At 45.2% G+C, this 18852-nt stretch overlaps 1 protein-coding gene and 1 pseudogene across 2 annotated transcripts in view; both read right to left on the bottom strand.

Annotated features, from left to right (window-relative positions):
• The window catches only part of CDYL (chromodomain Y like), a 245141-nt gene extending 233336 nt beyond the window's left edge, over positions 1 to 11805 (bottom strand). Inside the window, exons 1-2 of the mRNA XM_025383477.1 lie at positions 11715 to 11805; positions 759 to 899 (exon numbers count right to left, since the gene is read on the bottom strand). The gene's annotated coding sequence lies outside the window, so the exon portion shown is untranslated. The remainder of the gene's footprint in view (positions 1 to 758; positions 900 to 11714) is intronic.
• A 2402-nt stretch (positions 11806 to 14207) lies between these two features.
• Positions 14208 to 15553, bottom strand: LOC112623214 (annotated as a pseudogene). Its single transcript, XR_003119104.1, has one exon. The product of XR_003119104.1 is annotated as a 26S proteasome regulatory subunit 4 pseudogene (transcript).
• Positions 15554 to 18852: the final 3299 nt, after the last annotated feature.

The raw sequence follows: 18852 nt of genomic DNA, 5'->3' as shown, positions 1-18852 counted from the left end.
TTTGATTTTTCCATAGCTCTGTGTCCCTCTCTGGGGTGCCTATTTCATGCTACCTGTTGGTATCAGTTTGAGCTCCTGTCTTATTCCACTTGCAGAATGAAAGCTCCTTGTCAGTGTCTTTGTCTTGCTCATTGCTAAACACCCTGAAGCACCTCGCTCCATGCTTTTTGTGCACCCAATACCATACACAGTAAATAAATGAAAGAACACATGACTTCTTCAGGTTGCTAGCTCTCATGGTATCTAGACTCGCCTGTTATTTCTTAGCAATGTAGAAAACCACGTTTACATCCTACCTGGCCCTGTCAAGAATTCAGGCAGCCCTTCATGAAGATGAGGGGAAAAAAAAATTGCTACCTTCTCTGATACTTGTAAACACAGAGTGTAGGATGTGCTATCAACTGACTTGGAGGAAGTGGAAAATTAAAGGAAGCCAATGATGTCTCAGGTCATTAAAAGTCATTAAAGAAAGCAATAGGAAACACAAAAGAAACCACCGCAATAAAATGGAAGGTCTGGCTACAAAAAATTAATTTAGGGAAGCCAAATGGGAGAAGATTTAAAGAGAATGAAAAAAGAGAGCTTGCGAGAGAGAAGGCGTTGTCCGAACAGCTAGGGTATTATGACTGTGGAATACCAGAAAGCTTATGTTGAACAATTTCTGACTACACATTGGTAAAATCATTATTTTTAAATAACACGGGTCTAAGAATTCTGCCTACTACATCCGAACTAATTTGATTCCTGCAAGTTCTTACCATTGTTTCTCTTCAGAAATAACTTTCGGGTAAGGCCCTCGTATTGCCAGTTCTTCTTCTTGCTTTTTCTCCAGGCTGGCCTGTGGCCTGCCTGAAATCCCATAAAATCATTCTGGGGGCTCTGTGTTCTCTGATTACCACCTGCAATTACAATCCCAACAAGGGGAATTTACTACAGTACATGGGAAAAACCCAAGGCTCACAGCATTTAATGACTTTGCCCAGGTCTACATTGAATTTGAGAGTGAGCCAGCATTTTGTGCTTGTGCAGAGAAAGCAATAAATATCAGTAAGGAGTGCATCAGAAGCATCAAAAGCATTTTAAATAACACATTTAAAATGATAAGGAAGAAAAAGCAATGTTTAAAGTTGTCAAACTTCTTCTTCTTCATCACAATGTATGTCAATATCTTGGTTACTGCAATTTATAATGATGCATTACAATACGTGAAAGAGTGAGTTAGCCAAGTGACCTGATATTTATCATGAGGTTGGAAGGCTAGCAATTGCAGTCAGAAAATGTGTCTGCATTACACCTTAAGAACCACCCTCTTTCCTTTTTTCAGCTTTTCTAGTAAACTGGTGGACACAAAGATGACAAGGAGGCGCTTCTTGTCCTCACGTTGTGTCCACAATTAGAGGGTTCATTGGTCTCACTGACTTCAAGAATGAAGCCGTGGACCCTCGCGGTGAGCGTTACAGTTCTTAAAGATGGTGTGTCTGGGGCTTGTTCCTTCAGACGTTCAGATGTGTCTGGAGCTTCTTTCTTCTGGTGGGTTCCTGGTCTCGCCGTCAGGAGTGAAACTGCAGACCTTCGTGGTGAGTGTTACAGCTCTTACAGACAGTACGTCTGAAGTTGTTCATTCTTCCCAGTGGGTTCGTGGTCTCACTGGCTTTAGTAGTGAAGCTGTAGAACTTCACCATGAGTGTTATAGCTCATAAAGGCAGCGTGGACCCAAAGAGCACAGAACAAAACCCCCACAGCGTGGAAGCAGACCCGCGCGGGTTGCGCTGGCAGACTCGGGCAGCCTGCTTTTATTCCCTTATCCGGCCCCACCCACATCCTGCTGATTGGTCCACTTTACAGAGAGCTGATTGGTACGTTTTGACAGAGTGCTGATTGGTGCGTTTACAATCCTTGAGCTAGAGACAGGGTTACAGGGTGCCAGTCCTCCAAGTCCCCACTAGATTAGCTAGATACAGAGTGTATTTACAAACCCTGAGCTAGACACAGAGTGCTGACTGGTGTATTCACAAACCCTGAGCTAGACACAGGGTCACAGAGTGCTAGTCCTCCAAGTCTCCACTAGGTTAGCTAGATACAGAGTACCAATTGGTGTATTCACAAACCTTGAGCTAGACACAGAGTGCTGATTGGTCCACATACGAGCCTCCGGCTAGATATAAAAGTTCTCCAAGTCCCCATCCAGTTCAGGAGCGCAGCTGGCTTCACCCAGTGGATCCTGCCCTAGGGCTGCAGGCGGAGCTGCCCGCCAGTTCCCAGCGGCGCCTGCACTTCTCAGCCCTTGGGCTGTCGACAGCACCCGGCGCAACTGAGCAGGAGGCGGCGCCCCTCGGGGAGGCTCAGGCCTCGCGGGAGCTCACCGCAAGGGGAGGAGCTTATACATGGCGGGCTGCAGGTCCCGAGCCGTGCCCCGCGGGGAGGCAGCTAAGGCCCGGCTAGAATTTGAGTGCAGAGCCGGCGGGCCGGCACTGCTGGGGGACCCAGCGCAATCTCCGCAGCTGCTGGCCCGGGTGCTAAGCCCCTCACTGCCTTGGGCCGGCAGCCGCTCCGTGTGCTGGGCCCGCCAAGACCGCGCCCGCGCCCGCCGGAACTCACACCGGCCCGCGAGCCTAGCCCGGGTTCCCGCCCACGCCTCTCTCTCCACACCTCCCGGCAAGCAGAGGAAGGTGGCTCTGGCCTCAGCCAGCCCAGAGAGGGGCTTCCAGCGTGCCGTGGAGGGCTGAAGGGCTCCTCAAGTGCCTCCAGAGTGGACACCGAGGCCGAGGAGGCGCCCAGAGCGAGGGCTGTGCTAGCACGTTGTCACCTCTCAATGTGGTCTACAGTCTAGTAGGAAGACATAAGTGACGTCTTATACAAAAGGTCTGAAAGCGAGGAAGAAGTAACCAAATGCTTCAACGGAGACAAGGAAGTGATTCATTCTCAGGTAGGGAGGGTGAGAGCAAAGGCACAGAGGGATGAGAAAGCACGATATATTTTCAGAGTGGCGAGTGGTTGGGCATGCCTATGCAGAGGGTTTATGGAAATATGCCATTGGAGATGGTGCTGGAGAGTCTATACCTTTTGGACTTTGTTTTGAAAAAGTAAAAACTGAGGTCATTTCCTTTGCCTTTTAAGACACAAAAGTGAAAAACTCACTTATAAATTTAAAACTATTTTAACTCATATCATATACAGCTGAGTGGAACCCTCACTCAGGTGGCGCATCAAGATTGCTGCTGTCAGCACGGGCAACTGGGGTAACTGAGGTCTCTAAACCAGCCAGAACACTCACGGATTCTGTAGTAGTCAGTCCTCAAGTTTGCTGGGGAGCATGTGGTGTGACCCTAAAGGGAGAGCTTCATCCTCTAACTTATCCACGCATCCACACTCGGCTCCATATGAATGGCAGCTGGTCGTCTACCTGACAATTTAACTTGGGATCAACTGTGCTCTTTCTGGAAGCTGCCTTTAAGGCAGGGAATGTTCAGGGTAGCTGAAATCTGCAGAAGCTGGCAGCCCAGGAGCATGGTGCTTCAATCCAGGGCTGGCCAGCAGCAGTGCTGTGATGGGGGCCCAGGTGATCTTTGGTGTCCTGAACCATGATTATGTGTTTTCGTTGAGAGCTTATTATATACCAGGCATTGCACTGAGCATTGTACATGGGTTCTGAGATTTAATCTTCACAACAGTTCTGTGAGCAATAATCTAGAATCATTCTTATTTGGATGAGACACTGCAGTTCATACAGGTTAACGTCTAAGTAATAAGTGGTGCAGCTGGGCCTGGAGCCCAGGTGCTCTGATGTTGTCTCTTATCTTCCTTACTCTGTCAAAACCTGACTTCAGTAATGGTGTTAGAGAGACATATTAATGCCAGGTGTAAATACCCACCGAGAGACAGTGTGGTGAAGGGATCGGGGACATGGACTGTGAAGTCAGTCTATCGAACACACGTGGGTTTGATCCTGGCCCCATACCTCCCCTGTGTGGATGAATAAATGACCTCACTCTCCACCCCTCTGTGTTCGCATCTATAAGGTGCTGGTAACAGCCACACGTCCCCTAAGCATGAGATGAAATGACATCTACAAAACTCCTGGCACACGGCATTCTTTCAATGTTAGATGTGCTTATTATCCACAAGGAGTTATGTGAGAATGTTCCTCCAATGGGATATCTGTGATTTACCTATTAAATATTACTTAAGCCAAAATAAATGAATCTAGGCCAGGTGTGGTGACTCGCACCTATAATCTTAGTACTTTTGGGAGGCTGAGGCAGGCGGATCACTGGAGATCTGGAGTTTGAGACCAGCCTGGCCAAAATGGTGAAACTTAGTTTCTACTAAAAATACAAAAATTAGCAGGGTGTGGTGGCCCACGCCTGTGATCCCAGCTACTCAGGAGGCTGAGGCAGGAGAATTCCTTGAACTCAGGAGGTAGAGGGTGCAGTTAGTTGAGATTGTGTCATTGCACTCCAGCCTGGGCAACAGAGCGAGATTCTGTCTCAAAAAAAAAAAAAAAAAAAAAACCTAAATGATAGAAGTTTTAAGACTCTATTCAGTTTTTAATTAAGTCATACTGAAATGTCTGCTTGATTGTATGAAATTCAAATAATACAGATAAGAGTTGAGTGGTCTTTAGTTAGCCCATGTAATTTGACTTCTCATTAGTTTCATGGGGGAGCTCTGACAAATAGCAGAGTGGCCTTCTCTTGGGATCTGGAAATTTCCCACGTAGCCTGCAGCCTGCAGCCTGCATCTTGGGGCCTTTTGTCTAGCCTATGGCTCCAGGATCCTCCTCCCGCCACTCCTGTTGACAGCAGGTGGCTAGGAATCACAGGTGCAAGGAAGGAGATGTCGGGTAGGGCAGAGAAGCGCCATATCCAGGGAGGCAGGTTCCAGCTCTGCTCTGACCCAACTGGCTGTGTGATTGGAGCCCTCACCTAATGATTGTGAAATGAGGATTTGTAACTACAGAATTGTTGGGCTATTTTCAAAGAGTCGTTTTGCTCAACCCCCTCATGTTACAGATGTGGGAATGGTGAGCCACATCCACAGTGCCCAGGCCCACATATTTGGTACATACTTGGTAAATGGCAGAGTGGAGGCTGGAAAGAACCCTTTCCTGCTAGTTCTCCTGGCTTGAACATCTGTAGCACGTGAGTCGTGAATGCTTTGCTTTGCTCTCTCATCCAGTTTCTCATAAATGGGAGCCATTTAAAGCTCTGAAATTATCTCATTCTAACAGTCTGAACTTCCTCTTGGGGACTAGCAGAGTGGTTCCAGGTGTGAATAGGGGTATACACGATAGTGAAGATGCCAATGTGGAAAGACACAGGGCATGAGAGTACTCACCATCTGCAGCTGTCCCCAGTCACAAGTGTCCTTCGGCTTGTGCCCGGGTGGGAGGTGGCCGTCCCCAGCCATGGCTGCTGTGGGCTGCTAATCAAAGCCTTAACTGCTGCAGATGGGAACAGCGGCCACCTGTGTGGGCCCGGCCCCTGCTGTCTTTCTCACTCCCCTGGCCACTGTCACCCTTTCTACCTTTAGTTGGGGACCTTGGCAACAGCCTTGCCCAGGAAGAAATCCAGGGGGAATTCCTGGTGTCTCTGCACCTCATGGGGATGGAAATCACTTTAACATCTGCCAGTGACTTGGGATTACAGAGTCATTATTGCTGGAGTGCAGAATTCTAATTCTCTCATAAACATGTGCTCCTGGCCTGAATTCCAGGGCCCCCGTTAGCCTCTCTACCCAAGAGGTGCTCTTTCCTGCCTGTCCTGGCTTCACATTGGTTTATAGAGGTTGCTTTTCCTCCAAACTGGTGGAAGCTTCTGCTTCTACTTGACTGTTATATATTTTTTTCTTTTCTTTCATTTTTGTTTCTTTGAGACAGAGTCTTGCTCTGTCAGCCAGGCTGGAGTGCAGTGGCATGGTCACGGCTCACTGCAGCCTTGACCTGCTGGGCTCAAGCTATCCTCCCACCTCAGCCTCCCAAGTAGCTGGATCTACAGGTGCATACCACCATACCTTGCTAATTTTTATATTTTTTGTAGAGACAGGGTCTTGCCATGTTGGCCAGCCTGGTCTCAAACTCCTGGCCTCATGTGATCTGCCCACCCCAGCCTTCCGAAGTGTTGGGATTACGGGCATGAGCCACTGTGCCCAGCCTGCTTTTTTCTTTTATACTCCCCTGGTGGCCTGCCCTCCTGTAGCCTCAGCTGAAGCCTCTTCCTGGCCAATTTAGAGCCATAGTTCCTCTGTTTAACCCAGAAGACAAACTCAACCTTTGGTGTGTATGTCAGCAATAATTCCAGAAAGGTCCCCACCCCCCTCCCTCACAAAGAATGACTCTTCAGGGAAGGACTTTCAGAAAAAAACCGCAGCAGCTGAATTGCCCTGAGGGCTGAGGTTCTGTGCTGGTCTCTGGGCTCTGCCACCAAATACGGCAGCTGAGTGACCTATCACTGAGAAAGATACAGTTCTTAAGGCTGAGAGAGAAAGGTGAGGGTAAAGGGCCTTCTGTCGCTCCTGAGGGGGAATCAGTGGAGAGAATGAGAAAAACAGATGGCTGTGAATAAGCAACCAGAGAAGAGCCTTGAGGTTGCTAGATTTGGGTCAAGATGTGTGACTTCCCATAAGTCACTTAACCTTCTTGTTTCTTCATTTACTCTGTGGCAGGAGAGGGTTAGGTTAAAGGGCCTCCTCTGGAAAAAGCATTCAATTAGCAAACCATCTCTCCACAGGGTAAGAGGCCAGGGTTGTGGCCACAGAATCTTAGCCATGGTCGCTGTTCTCAGGGAATTTGTGATCTTAGAGAGACAAGTGCGTGGACTGGTGGTGGGGATAAGTCCATTGTGTTAGATTTTGTGCCAACTCGAAGGTCTTACTTCTTTTTTTTGTAGTATATATTTAAAGTGTGCAGCGTGATGTTTTGCAATACATATCCATAGTGAAATGAATACTACAGTCAAGCAAATTAACATATCCATCTCCTGACAGTTACCTTTGTGTGTGTGTGTGTGTGTGTGTGGTGAGAACACCTGATATCTACACTCCTCGCCAATTTCCAGCATTCAATACAGTGTTATTAGCTATGGCCATCATGCTTATTTCAACACAGGGATTTAGAAAGGGATGATAGCAGAGGTCTGGGAAACTTTGAGGAGGAGGGAATGGCTTGGAAGGATGGTTAGAGTGTGAGTAGGGGAGGGCAGAAGGGAAATATCCAGGTGCAAGGAGCAGGGAATAAAGATGGGAGCACAGTGTGTCTGTGGGACCTGGAGGAGCCTAGGAGCAGAGGCACCTGTTGGAAGAAGTAGCTGAATAGATTGGATGGGCCTGTGAAACGTGCCCTGAAAGCCACTGGGTTCCTCCCTCCTTTCTCCCTCCCTCCCTGTTTTAGAGGTTTAGAGATAAAACTGGTCAAATTAAAAGGGACCAAAAAAGTGGTGGTTCTCAATCCTGGTGGCACATGAGAAAATTAAGGATGTTGGACTCCTTCTCCAGAAATTCTCATGTAATTGGTCTGGGAAGGGGATCTAAATGTAGTTTCTTTCCTTCCTTCTTCTTTCCTTTCCTCCCGCCCTCCCTCCTTCCTCCCTCCCTCCCTCCCTTCCTTTCTTCCTCCCTTCCTCCTTTCTTTCCTTTCATCCTTCCTTCCATCCTTCCTCTCTCTCTCTTTCTGCAGAGCAGCAATCAAAATGGAAAAGAAATGAACATAAAGAGATGTGTTTTTGTTTTGTTTTTTGAGATGGAGCCTCGCTCTGTGGCCCAGGCTGGAGTGCAATGGCGTGATCTCGGGTCACTGCAACCTCCACCTCCCAGGTTCAAGCGATTCTCCTGCCTCAGCCTCCTGAGTAGCTGGGATTATAAGCGCATGTCACCACGCCCAGCTAATTTTTTGTGTTTTTAGTAGAGACAGGGTTTCACTATGTTGGCCAGGCTGGTCTTGAACTCCTGAACACAGGCGATCTACCCACCTCGGCCTCCCAAAGTGCTGGGATTAAGACATGAGCCACTGCGCCCCGGCCAAAGAGATGTTTTAAAGGGAAAAAATGCTAGCTATCTTGACTAATGAAACATAACTGGGTTAAAGAAGAGATTCTATTCATTTCTTTAAAATATTGGTTGAGCACTTACCATATGCCTCCCACTGAGTCAAGCTAAGGAAAATTCAGAGGTTAAGACCCTTGTCCTGTCTTCAAGGAGTTTATATATAATAGGTGACAAAGAAAATAACCACAATATGAGAATAATATGAAAGCTGGCTTAAGAGTAATTTTTTAAAAAGGTGTGAAGATACAGAGAATAGAGAGGCAGAAGTTCCCTCTTGAGGAGAGAGTGAAGGACACTCTACAGAGGTACCACTTAGCTGCAGTTTGAAGCCTGGGGAGGTTTTTGGCGGGGGAGGTGGGGAAGGGACCCTCACGTGAGAGGCATCACTAGATGTAAGAGAAGCCATAAAAATGGGTGCGTCTGGGTGCGTGGCTCACGCCGGTAATCCCAGCACTTTGGGAAGCCAAGGCAGTAGGATCACAAGGTCAGGAGTTCAAGACCAGCTTGACCAACATGATGAAACCCTGTCTCCTACTAAAAATACAAAAATTAGCTGAGCATGGGGTGGTGAGTGCCTTTAATCCCAGCCACTTGGGAGACTGAGGCAGGAGAATTGCTTGAACCCGGGAGGCGGAGGTTGCAGTGAGCCAAGATTGTGCCACTGCCCTCCAGCCTAGGCAATAGAGTGAGACCCTGTCCAAACAAACAAACAAACAGAATGATTGGGTGCAATGAACAGCAGAATTAGTGCATAGTAACAGCCTTATCCCGAAGAAGCGTGAGGTATATGGAAGGGTTGGTGGAGAAGGTGGATTAGTGCCAGAAAAGGTTAGAAAGATGGGTTTATTTTTAAAACTGTTAATTTAAAAAAAGTTAACAATATTTTATTCTTTTTTTTTTTTTTTTAAGACAGGGTCCCACTCTGTCACCCAGGCTGGAGTGCAGTGGCGTGATCTTGGCTCACTGCAACCTGTGCCTCCTGGGTTCAAGTGATTCTTCCTGTCTCAGCCTCCCAAGCAGCTGGGACTACAGGCACATGCCATGAAGCCCGGCTAATTTTTGTATTTTTAGTAGAGATGGGATTTTGCCATGTTGGCTGGGCTAGTCATGAACTCCTGACCTCAGGTGATCCACCCATCTTGGCCTCCCAAAGTGCTGCTATTACAGGTGTGAGCCACCGTGCCCAGCCTATTTCTTGACCTTAGTGGTGGTTATATGGGTGTCTATAAGTATTGCTTTAAATATGTAGATAAGATTTATAAACTTTCTTCATGTAAATTATATTTCACGGTTTAAAAATGTTTAAGGAACAGTATAAAATCAAAATAATCATCATAAACATATAACACCTTACAATACAATCTTGACTATATAGATGCATAGAAAAAGTACAAATATTAACAGTTGCAGTTGGAAACGTTCATTCATGGATATGAAAGGGCAAAAATACAATTAAAAATACATGTCCTGGTGTCGTGGCTCACAGCTGTAATCCCAGCACTTTGGGAGGACAAGGTGGGCAGATCACTTGAGACCAGGAGTTTGAGACCAGCCTGGACAACATGGTGGAAACCCATCTTTACTAAAAATACAAAAATTAGTCAGGCATGGTGGCACAAACCTGTAGTCCCAGGTACTTGGGAGGCTGAGGCATGAGAATTCCTTGAACACTGGAGGTGTAGGTTGCAGTGAGTCAAGATCATGCCTGGGTGACAGAGCAAGACTGTGTCTCAAATAAATATATATGTGTACACAACATAAACAGAAAACATTATTTTTGATTATACCTAAAACATTTGCAGTTAATAGATCACATATTAGGCCACAAAGGAAGCTTCAGTAAATTCCAAAGAATCAATCCCATTCTGACAATGTTTTCCAACTGCAATGTCATCACAGAATTAATATTTTTTAAAAAACGGCTAAAATAAAGTCGTGCTTATTTAGAGATTAGATAGCATACTATTAAATAACATTTGGACTGAAAAAAAAATAGAACTGAATAAAATACTACATGATTGAATTTGTATACATCTAAAGCAGTACTTAAAGGCAAATTTATAGTCTTAAATATACTAATGAACAAAAAAGTTAAAAACAAATGAGGTTTCATAATAAGATATTACCTCACACCCACTAGGATGACTACTATAAAAAAAAACAAGAAAATAAGTGTTTTGAGGATCAGCTTAACTTTTAAATTAGGTATTATTCGCATATGATAAAATGCACACATTTTAGACGTCTGATTTTTTAAGGTCTTGAATGCCCAGGTAAGGGATTGGGATGGCTGGAGGTCATACAGTACAGTAAAAAGTTTAACAGACAGCCGGGTGCCATGGCTCACACCTGTAATCCCAGCACTTTGGGAGGCCGAGGAGGGCAGATCACGAGGTCAAGAGATCAAGACCATCCTGGCCAACGTGGTGAAACCCAGTCTCTATTAAAAATACAAAAAATTAGTGTGGTGGCGCATGCCTGTAGTCCCAGCTACTCAGGAGACTGAGGCAGGAGAATCGCTCAAACCCAGGAGGTGGAGATTGCAGTGAGTGCAGTGAGCCGAGATTGCATACCACTGCACTCCACACTGGCAACAGAGTGAGACTCTGTCTCAATTAAAAACAAACAAACAAACAAAAAACAGACTTGGCATTGAATTACAGTTTAGTCATTTGCTCACTATGTCATCTTGGACAAATGACTTGAGTCTCAGGGCCTTATTTCCTCATCTCCAATGATGACAGGAATACACCCCTGGGGAATGTGGAAAGGATCAAATAAAGTATTGTATGCAATGCATACCTCTTTCTTGGATATTTGACTTCATGGAATGCATCTTTTCCTTAAGAAAACCTGATTGAGGCCCTTGTTATAGAAAACACCTGGCAGTTGGTGCCTCTGTTTTATCTTCCAACTCCAGTCTTCATCCTGAACTCTGTAACCAAGTTAGTCTCTGTTCAGCATTGCTTTCACCATTCTGTTCCTTCCACAAAAGCTTTTGGCGAGTCCCCATTAGCCTGAGGTGAAAATCTGAATGCCTTAGATTAGAGTTCAAGGCCTTCTGAAGTCTGTCTTTGATCTGCTTTGCCACTGTCTGCTCCTCTATATTTGTAGTTTTATTTTATTTATTTATTTTAAAACAGTGTCTCACTGTCACCCAGGCTGGAGTGCAGTGGCGCCATCTCGACTCACTGCAGTCTCTGCCTCCAGGGTTCAAGCGGTTCCTGTGCCTCAGCCTCCAGAGTAGCTGAAATTATAGGTGTACACCACCACACCTGGCTAATTTTTGTAATTTTTTTTAGTAGAGGCGGGGTTTTACCATGTTGGCCATGCTGGTCTCGAACTCCTGACCTCAGCCCGCCTTGGCGTCCCAAAGTGCTGGGATTATAGGTGTGAGCCACCACACCCGGCCTAATTATAGTTTTAAAACTCTTAAATTCTCTATAAATTCTGATGTGGCAAAAACCAAACAAATGAAAAGGAAAAAAAAAAAAACCAGACCCAAACTCTTAAAGTTACAGAACCCAGAGCTCTTTGTTCAAATGGAATCTTTTGTTCAAAAACATTGCAGCTCCATCCATCAGGCATATGAGAGTGAAGCTTTTGGTTGAAGCCAGGATGGGGGTCCCGGACTGACTTCCTCTCCCCTCCCATTTCCTCCTTTCCATTCCTACCTGCTTAGTTCCCTGAGATGAGTCTCCAGGATGTTGTTTGAAACCCATTGCCTTCCGGGAATGTCCTTAGATAGGAATAGGTCCTCTCTCCTCAAGGAACAAGGAGGTCACTGAACTCTGTGTGTGTTACCCTCCACTGGGCCTCTCGCCTGACCCTCCTGTGGTTGTTTGCTCATCAGTCAGGGACCCTGCCTCATAAAAGGCCCCCTCTGTGATGTAATGTTAACACGCTTAGCTACGCCTCTGGCATGAGTACAACAGCAGTTTTAATCATATGCCTGTTTGTAGCAGCCTTCAAGCAGCCAAGGGTATCGTAACAAATCACAGCCCAGTGAAAACAGTTTAACAGGGGACTGTCTGATGTGGTATAAGCATTCCCTTGGTCTGATTTCACCTAGAAAATGTTGTGTCGGAGAGCAGTGGTTTGCAAACCTGCAGATGGGGCCTTGGAACTTATGCTTGCAGATAATCCCCTGAGTTCAGAACCAGTGGCATGGGCACTAGAAAACAGCTAAGGAGAATGGACATTTTGAGTTGCGTGCAGTGGGGATGGTACACTCAGGGATGAGAATATGTGCTGTACTTCATATGGATATTTTTTCATATGAAGGAACAGAAGAGTGGAAAGTGCAGAAGAAGCAGTTTTTCAGGGGGTTGTCTTGCTTTCAGTTTTGAGCAGGTGGAGTTTAAAATACCCATGGGCCAATGAAGTGCAGATTTCTAGCAGGTAGTTGGAAATTTGAGTCTGGGACTCAAGAGTGAAGTGAGCGGTGAGCTGATAATACAGAATCATCTGTATGGAGGAGAGAGTTGAAGGTGTAAAAAGTGTGAGTTTTTTAAGGAAAAGAGGAGAGCCTTGTGAAGTACTTATGTTTAGTTTCCAGAGGAAGAGAGTAGAGTAAAGGAGGTGGGAGATGTGGCCAGAAAGGAATAACAGAAGTTCACCTGCCAACTCACAGGGAGGGAAGAGCTTCTGGGAGGAGGAGGTGGGTGGGTGGCCAATGGGGTGTGATATGGTTAGGCTTTGTGTTCCTACCCATATCCCCTCTCCCCTCCCCTCCCCTCCCCTCCCCTCCCCTGCCCTCCCATCCCCTCCCATCCCCTCCCCTCTCCTCTCCTCTTTCTTCTTTCTTTCTTGATGGAGTCTCATGCTATTGCCTAAGCTGGAGTGCACTGGTGCGATCTCTGCTCACTGCAACCTCCACCTCCCAGGTTCAAGAGATTCTCCTGCCTCAGCATCGCGAGTAGCTGGGATTACAGGCACCTGCCACCATGCCTGGCTAACTTTTATATTTTCAGTACAGATGGGGTTTTGCCATGTTGGCCAGGCTAGTCTTGAACTCCTGAACCTCAGGTGATCCACCCACCTTGGCCTTCCAAAGTGCTGGGATTACAGGCATGAGCCACTGTGCCTGGCGAAATCTCATTTTGAATTGTAATCCTGAGATGTCAAGGGAGGGAAGTGACTGAATGATGGGGGTGGTTTCCCCCATGCTGTTCTTGTGATAATGAGTGAATTCTCACGAGATCTGATGGTTTTATAAATGGTAGTTTTTCTTGTGCTCTCATACAGTCTCTCTCTCCTACTACCGTGTAAGATGAGGCTGCTCCCCCTTCTGCCATGACTGTAAGTTTCCTGAGGCTTCCCAAGACGTGTGGAATTTAAATCTCTTTCTTTATAAATTATCCAGTCTTGGGCAATTCTTTATAGCAGTGTGAAAACGGACTAATACAGGGTGGCTGTTATTAACTACAGTTCCTGGGGGATAAAAGGTGAGAAGCTGTCAGGACTTTGGACTTCAGGTTTACCTTGCAGTATGTATGATGGGGATGGGTGGTTTTCACGGGCTGGAGAGCTGAGTGGGAAGTGAGAAGTCTCCTTTCACTTCCTGGGACTTCATGGAGATCATTTCAATCTGATAAGTCTCCTGACCACCTTCTTACTCTTGCTTTATACAGAAAATATTATTTTTAAGAAGTCTGGCTGGGCATGGTGGCTCACACCTGTAATCCCAGCACTTTGGGAGGCTGAAGCGGGTGGATCACTTGAGGTCAGGAGTCTGAGACCAGCCTGGCCAACATGGCAAAACCCCATCTCTGCTAAAAACACAAAAATTAGCCAGGTGTGGTGGCGCACACCTGTAATCCCATTTACTCTGGAGGCTGAAGCATGAGAATCACTTGAACCCAGGAGGCTGAGATTGCAGTGAGCCAAGATTGTGCCACTGCACTCCAGTTTGGGCAACAGAGCGAGACTTTTTTTTTTTTTTTTGGGTGAAAGAACACACTTTATTGAGAAGCAGACTGCTGCACAGTGACCAACAGAAGAAGGCCACCCAATGGGCACTTACACATTGTACTCCAAAAGACACAGGATGTTTTGCAAATAAAAATCAGTGGGAACAGGGATTCCTCTGGGCAACTCCCCCAGCCTCATCCCTTTCAGGGATTCATAAATCTCCCATCCATTTTCCTGATGGCAGCTGTGGTTCACTAGAGAGACAGCCCTTTAGGGGTGCCTTCCTGTTTCTTATAAAAAACATTTTCTTTAGATTTTTGAAATCTTCATTTGTTACTTTCATTCTAGTTCTCTTAAGGCCATGAGATCAGCTTCCGTGCAGATTGCCTTGATGTCAGCACCAGAGAGGTCATCTTTAGCCACGATCAAGTCGTCCAGGGTTACATCATCGGCCAGCATCATCCTGCTGGGTGAATCTGAAGGATGCGCTTCTTAGTCTTTTCATCAGGCAGGGGGAACTCAGTCTTCCTGCTAACGCGGCCTGGTCTGATAAGTGCTGGATCCAAAGTTTCTATTCGGTTTGTGGCCATGGTATCTTTCACATTTCCCCTAGAATCAAATCCATCCAACATGTTCAACAGTTCCAACATTGTTTGCTAAATTTCTCTCTCACCACCAGAATTTGAGTCATATCTTTCTGTCCTAATGGCGCCAGTTTCATCAATAAGCACAATGGACGGTTCATGTTCTTCAGGAACTTGAAACAATTCCTGTACAAGTTTGGGCCCATCACCTAGGTACTTCTGAATAAGTTCAGAGCCAACCACTCTGAAGAAAGTGGCTGAGGTTTGGTTTGCTACTGCTTTGGCTAACAAGGTTTTACCCGTGCCAGGTGGACCATAGAGAATGACCCCCTTAGGAGGCTTTATACCCGTCTCTTCATGATATTCAGCATGGGTGAAAGGAAGCTCCAGAGATTCCTTAATTTCTGGAATTTGATTGTCCAACCCCCCAGTATCAGCATAGGTCTCCTGGGGGACCTTTTCCACCTTCATCACTGTGACCAGGGGATGCGTGTCATCCATCAGCACCCCTCTCACAGCATGCACCTTGTGGTTGAGCAGGACTGAGCAGCCAGTTTCCAGCAGATTCTTATCTACAAATGAAAGAATGCTGACGTAGTGTTCTGAGCCCACAGATGTAGACACGATGGCATGATTGTCATTGATGATCTCTTCCAAGGTTCCTATTGACATTGGGGTTCCCCTCAGATCATCCACTTTTGATCTTTCCTCTTCTTGCTTTTCTTCTAATGGTTTCATTTATTCCTGATTTCTAATGAATTCTTCCTCCATGAGAAGATAGTCTTTAATTTTCTCTAACTTCAGTAATTTTAACCAGCACTGAGTGTGAGGTGTCACCAGTGGCAGTTTGCTGGCAACATCTGGTCCCTTTGTTTTCTTCTTCTTTTTCCCCACTCTAGTTGGTACAGGGTGTTGATATTTCTTTTTCTTGTCCTTGTCATCCTTCTTGCCACCTCCAGGACCATGACCACCACTCTGACTTTGACCCATCTTGCCTTGGCCACTTGAACTCAAGACTCTTAAAAAAAAAAGAAAGAAAGAAATCCAATTACTCTGCAAAGACTGATTAAGCCCAGAATCACTGATTATTATGATTAAAGTTGAGACCCTTCAAAGGTGAGGTTTAACTTTCTTTGGTGTAGAAGAAATGTTTCAAGTAATTGAGTTTCAGAACCTGTCATTGCTAAACCCCTGTGAGGGGGCTTCGATTTTGAACCTTTTAAAAACTATTTTCAGAGGGCCATCTTTTTTGGTGTATTCTTGCTAGTGAGAGAGGGACAGTCTCCAGGAAGCTCAGAATCTCTCAGTTGTCCAAACAACCTAGCAAAGCTTCCGACAGTGGATTCAGAGTGAAATGGTTCTGTCACAGGAATGTGAGATAGGTCTGTTTTCAGTGTCATTTTCTAACTATTGATAACTTGATCTTTTTTCTTGCTTGCTTTTTTTTTTTTTTGAGACAGAGTCTCATTCTGTCGCCCAGGCTGGAATGCAGTGGCACGATCTCGGCTCACTCCAAGCTGTGCCTCCTGGGTTTAAGCGATTCTCCTGCCTCAATCTCCCAAGTAGCTGGGACTACAGGCGTGCACCATCACACTCAGTTGATTTTTTTTGTATTTTTGATAGAGATGGGGTTTTACCATGTTGGCCAGGCTGGTCTTGAACTGCTGACCTCAGGTGATCTGCCCGCCTTGGCCTCCCAAATTGCTGGGATTACAGGTGTGAGCCACCACGCCCAGCTGCTTTCTTTAGTTCATACATGTATCTATACTCAGAACCCTCGTTCTGGCTCTGTTGCTCAGGCTGGAGTGCAGTGGCGCCATCTTGGCTCACTGCAGCCTCTGCCTCCTGGGCTTAAGTGATCCTCCCACCTGAGCCTCCAGAGTAGCTGGGAGTAGGAGTACAGGCATGCACCATCGCACAGAGCTAATTTTTTTTTTTGTATTTTTTGTAGAGGCGGGATTTCACCATGTTGCCCACGCTGGTCTCAAACTTTTGAGCTCAAGCAATCCACCCACCTTGGCCTCCCAAAGTGCTGGGATTACAGGTGTGAGCCACTGTGCCTGGCCATATTTAACAATTTTTTTTACATTTCACTACATATTTGCTTCATATGAAAACATTACATATATGCATGTATATACTATTTTTTCTAAACATTTAAAAGTTACATACATAAAAAAACTTCACCTTTAAATACTTTAGCATATATCTCTCAAAATGATATTCTCCTGCATAACCATATAACAATATAACACCTAACTCAACTAAATAATTATGCTCCAGTGTATAAGATTTCCTCACATTAGGCCGGGTGTGGTGACTCACGCCTGTAATCCCAGCACTTTGGGAGGTTGAGGCAGTTGGATCACAAGGTCAGGAGTTCAAGACTAGCCTGGTCAATATAGTGAAACCCTGTCTGTACTAAAAATACAAAAATTAGCCAGGCGTGGTGGTGCGCGCCTGTAGTCCCAGCTACTTGGGAGGCTGAGGCGGAAGAATCGCTTGAACCCAGGAGGCAGAAGTTGCAGTGAGCCAAGATCGCGCCACTGCACTCTAGCCTGGGCGACAGAGCGAGACTCCCTCTCAAAAAAAAAGATTTCCCCAGTTGTCCCCAAAGTATCTTATATATCTGGTTTGTTCAAAACAAGATCTAATCAAGAGCATTCCTCTTTTTCTAGAACAATCATTCCTTCCCTTCCCCTCCTCCCAAGTATGTCGACTTGATGAAGAGAGATTGGGCTACTTAAGAATGTCCACATTCTGGATTTGTCTGATGGGTTTTCCATAGTATCACTTGTCTTGTTCCTCTGTCTCCTGTGTTCTGTATCTGGAAGTTACAATAAACTGAAGGCTTACTTAGATTGAAACTAAACCTGTTTGGTGAGAAACCTCATGGGGATGCTGCGCACTTCATACTGTGCCACATAAGGAGGCACATACTGACCAGTGTCCTACTATTAGTGATGTTATGATCATTGGTTTAAGGTGCTGACAGCCAGCTATCTCCATTGTAAAGTTACATTTTCACCTTTGAGACTGGGGAGTAATCTGTGGGATAATTCTTAGCTATTGTGGGAAAAACTAGTTCACCATCATCAACTTGTGTTTAAGGCTTTTTAGCATCCATTGATTATTTTTGCTTGGATCAATTATGAGAAAACAATTACTGGTGATTTTCTACAAAAATTAGCCGGGCATGGTGGCAGGCACCTGTAATCCCAGCAACTGGGAGGCTGAGGCACGAGAATTACTTGAACCCGGGAGGTTGCAGTGAGCTGAGATCGTGCCACTGCACTCAAGCCTGGGTAACAGAGCAAGATTCTATCTCAAGAAAAAAAAAAAGGAATTCTAATTTTACAATTCCTTCTGTATTTGTTAGCTAGCATTTGCCTGTAAATGCTAGATAAATTGTTATTTCCTTCCCTTTAATTGCAATTTTCAGAGCCAGAAGTTGAGATAATAGTCACTCTCTTGTCATATGGGCTCATGGATTTAAAAAATATATTCAATGTGTTTTATTCAGTTACAGTCATTGTAGTTTTTTATATGAAATTGTCTAAAATGCATCCAGTGGAAGCGTCTTTGAGCTTGCTTCTGGGTCCTTTTAACATGTCCCTCTAATTTTTGAACGTTTTCTTAGTTTCTGCCACAAGATGGCCCAGATTCATGTTCTGCATTCCTTAACCCACACCTGGGTTAGCCATTTCTTCAAGGAGTTCTGCGTCCTTTCAGTGGAAAAATGGTATTTAGTTACCAAAACTTGTGCTTTGTGTGTGCTCATGGCTGCTGAGTTTTCACAGGCCCTTTCAGTGGGCAGAGAGAGGAAATATATAGCTGAAAGATTTTGAGTTTGTATCGATATTTCCAAATGTAACAATTCAACATTGCATTGTTTTATTTAACACCTTTGATTTTCTCCCTATATCTCTTTTCTCTCTATACTGTTATTTTAGTTCCCAATATTACCATAATTAGTTGTTTGCATTCTCTTTCTCTCTCTCTCTCTCTCTCTCTCTCTCACTCTCTCAGAGAGAGAGAAAATTATCACTGAAAGAGAGGGAAATAGAGACTGCTTCAAAATAACATACTAATATTTTTACTAGCAATAGAACTGCTAAATGAAATTTAAGATTGGTCTGCAGCAGTATGCCACCAAGCATGTATAAAGTACTAACTTCAAAGTCCCTAGAAGGAGCTCTTTCCTTTGGATGGTTATTTACAATATTACTAGTTTTATTTAGTTTAGTTTGTTTTCAATTCCAGGATTTGCTTCATTTTTTTTTTCCCATAGGGTTTAAGTTTATTATTTGAGTAT

This window comes from Theropithecus gelada, chromosome 4 (genome assembly GCF_003255815.1).
Source record: "Theropithecus gelada isolate Dixy chromosome 4, Tgel_1.0, whole genome shotgun sequence".
NCBI classification, from domain to species: Eukaryota; Metazoa; Chordata; class Mammalia; order Primates; family Cercopithecidae; genus Theropithecus; species Theropithecus gelada.
Note: the sequence above shows the minus strand (reverse complement) of the source record. Positions and strands in the feature narration are given on the sequence as shown.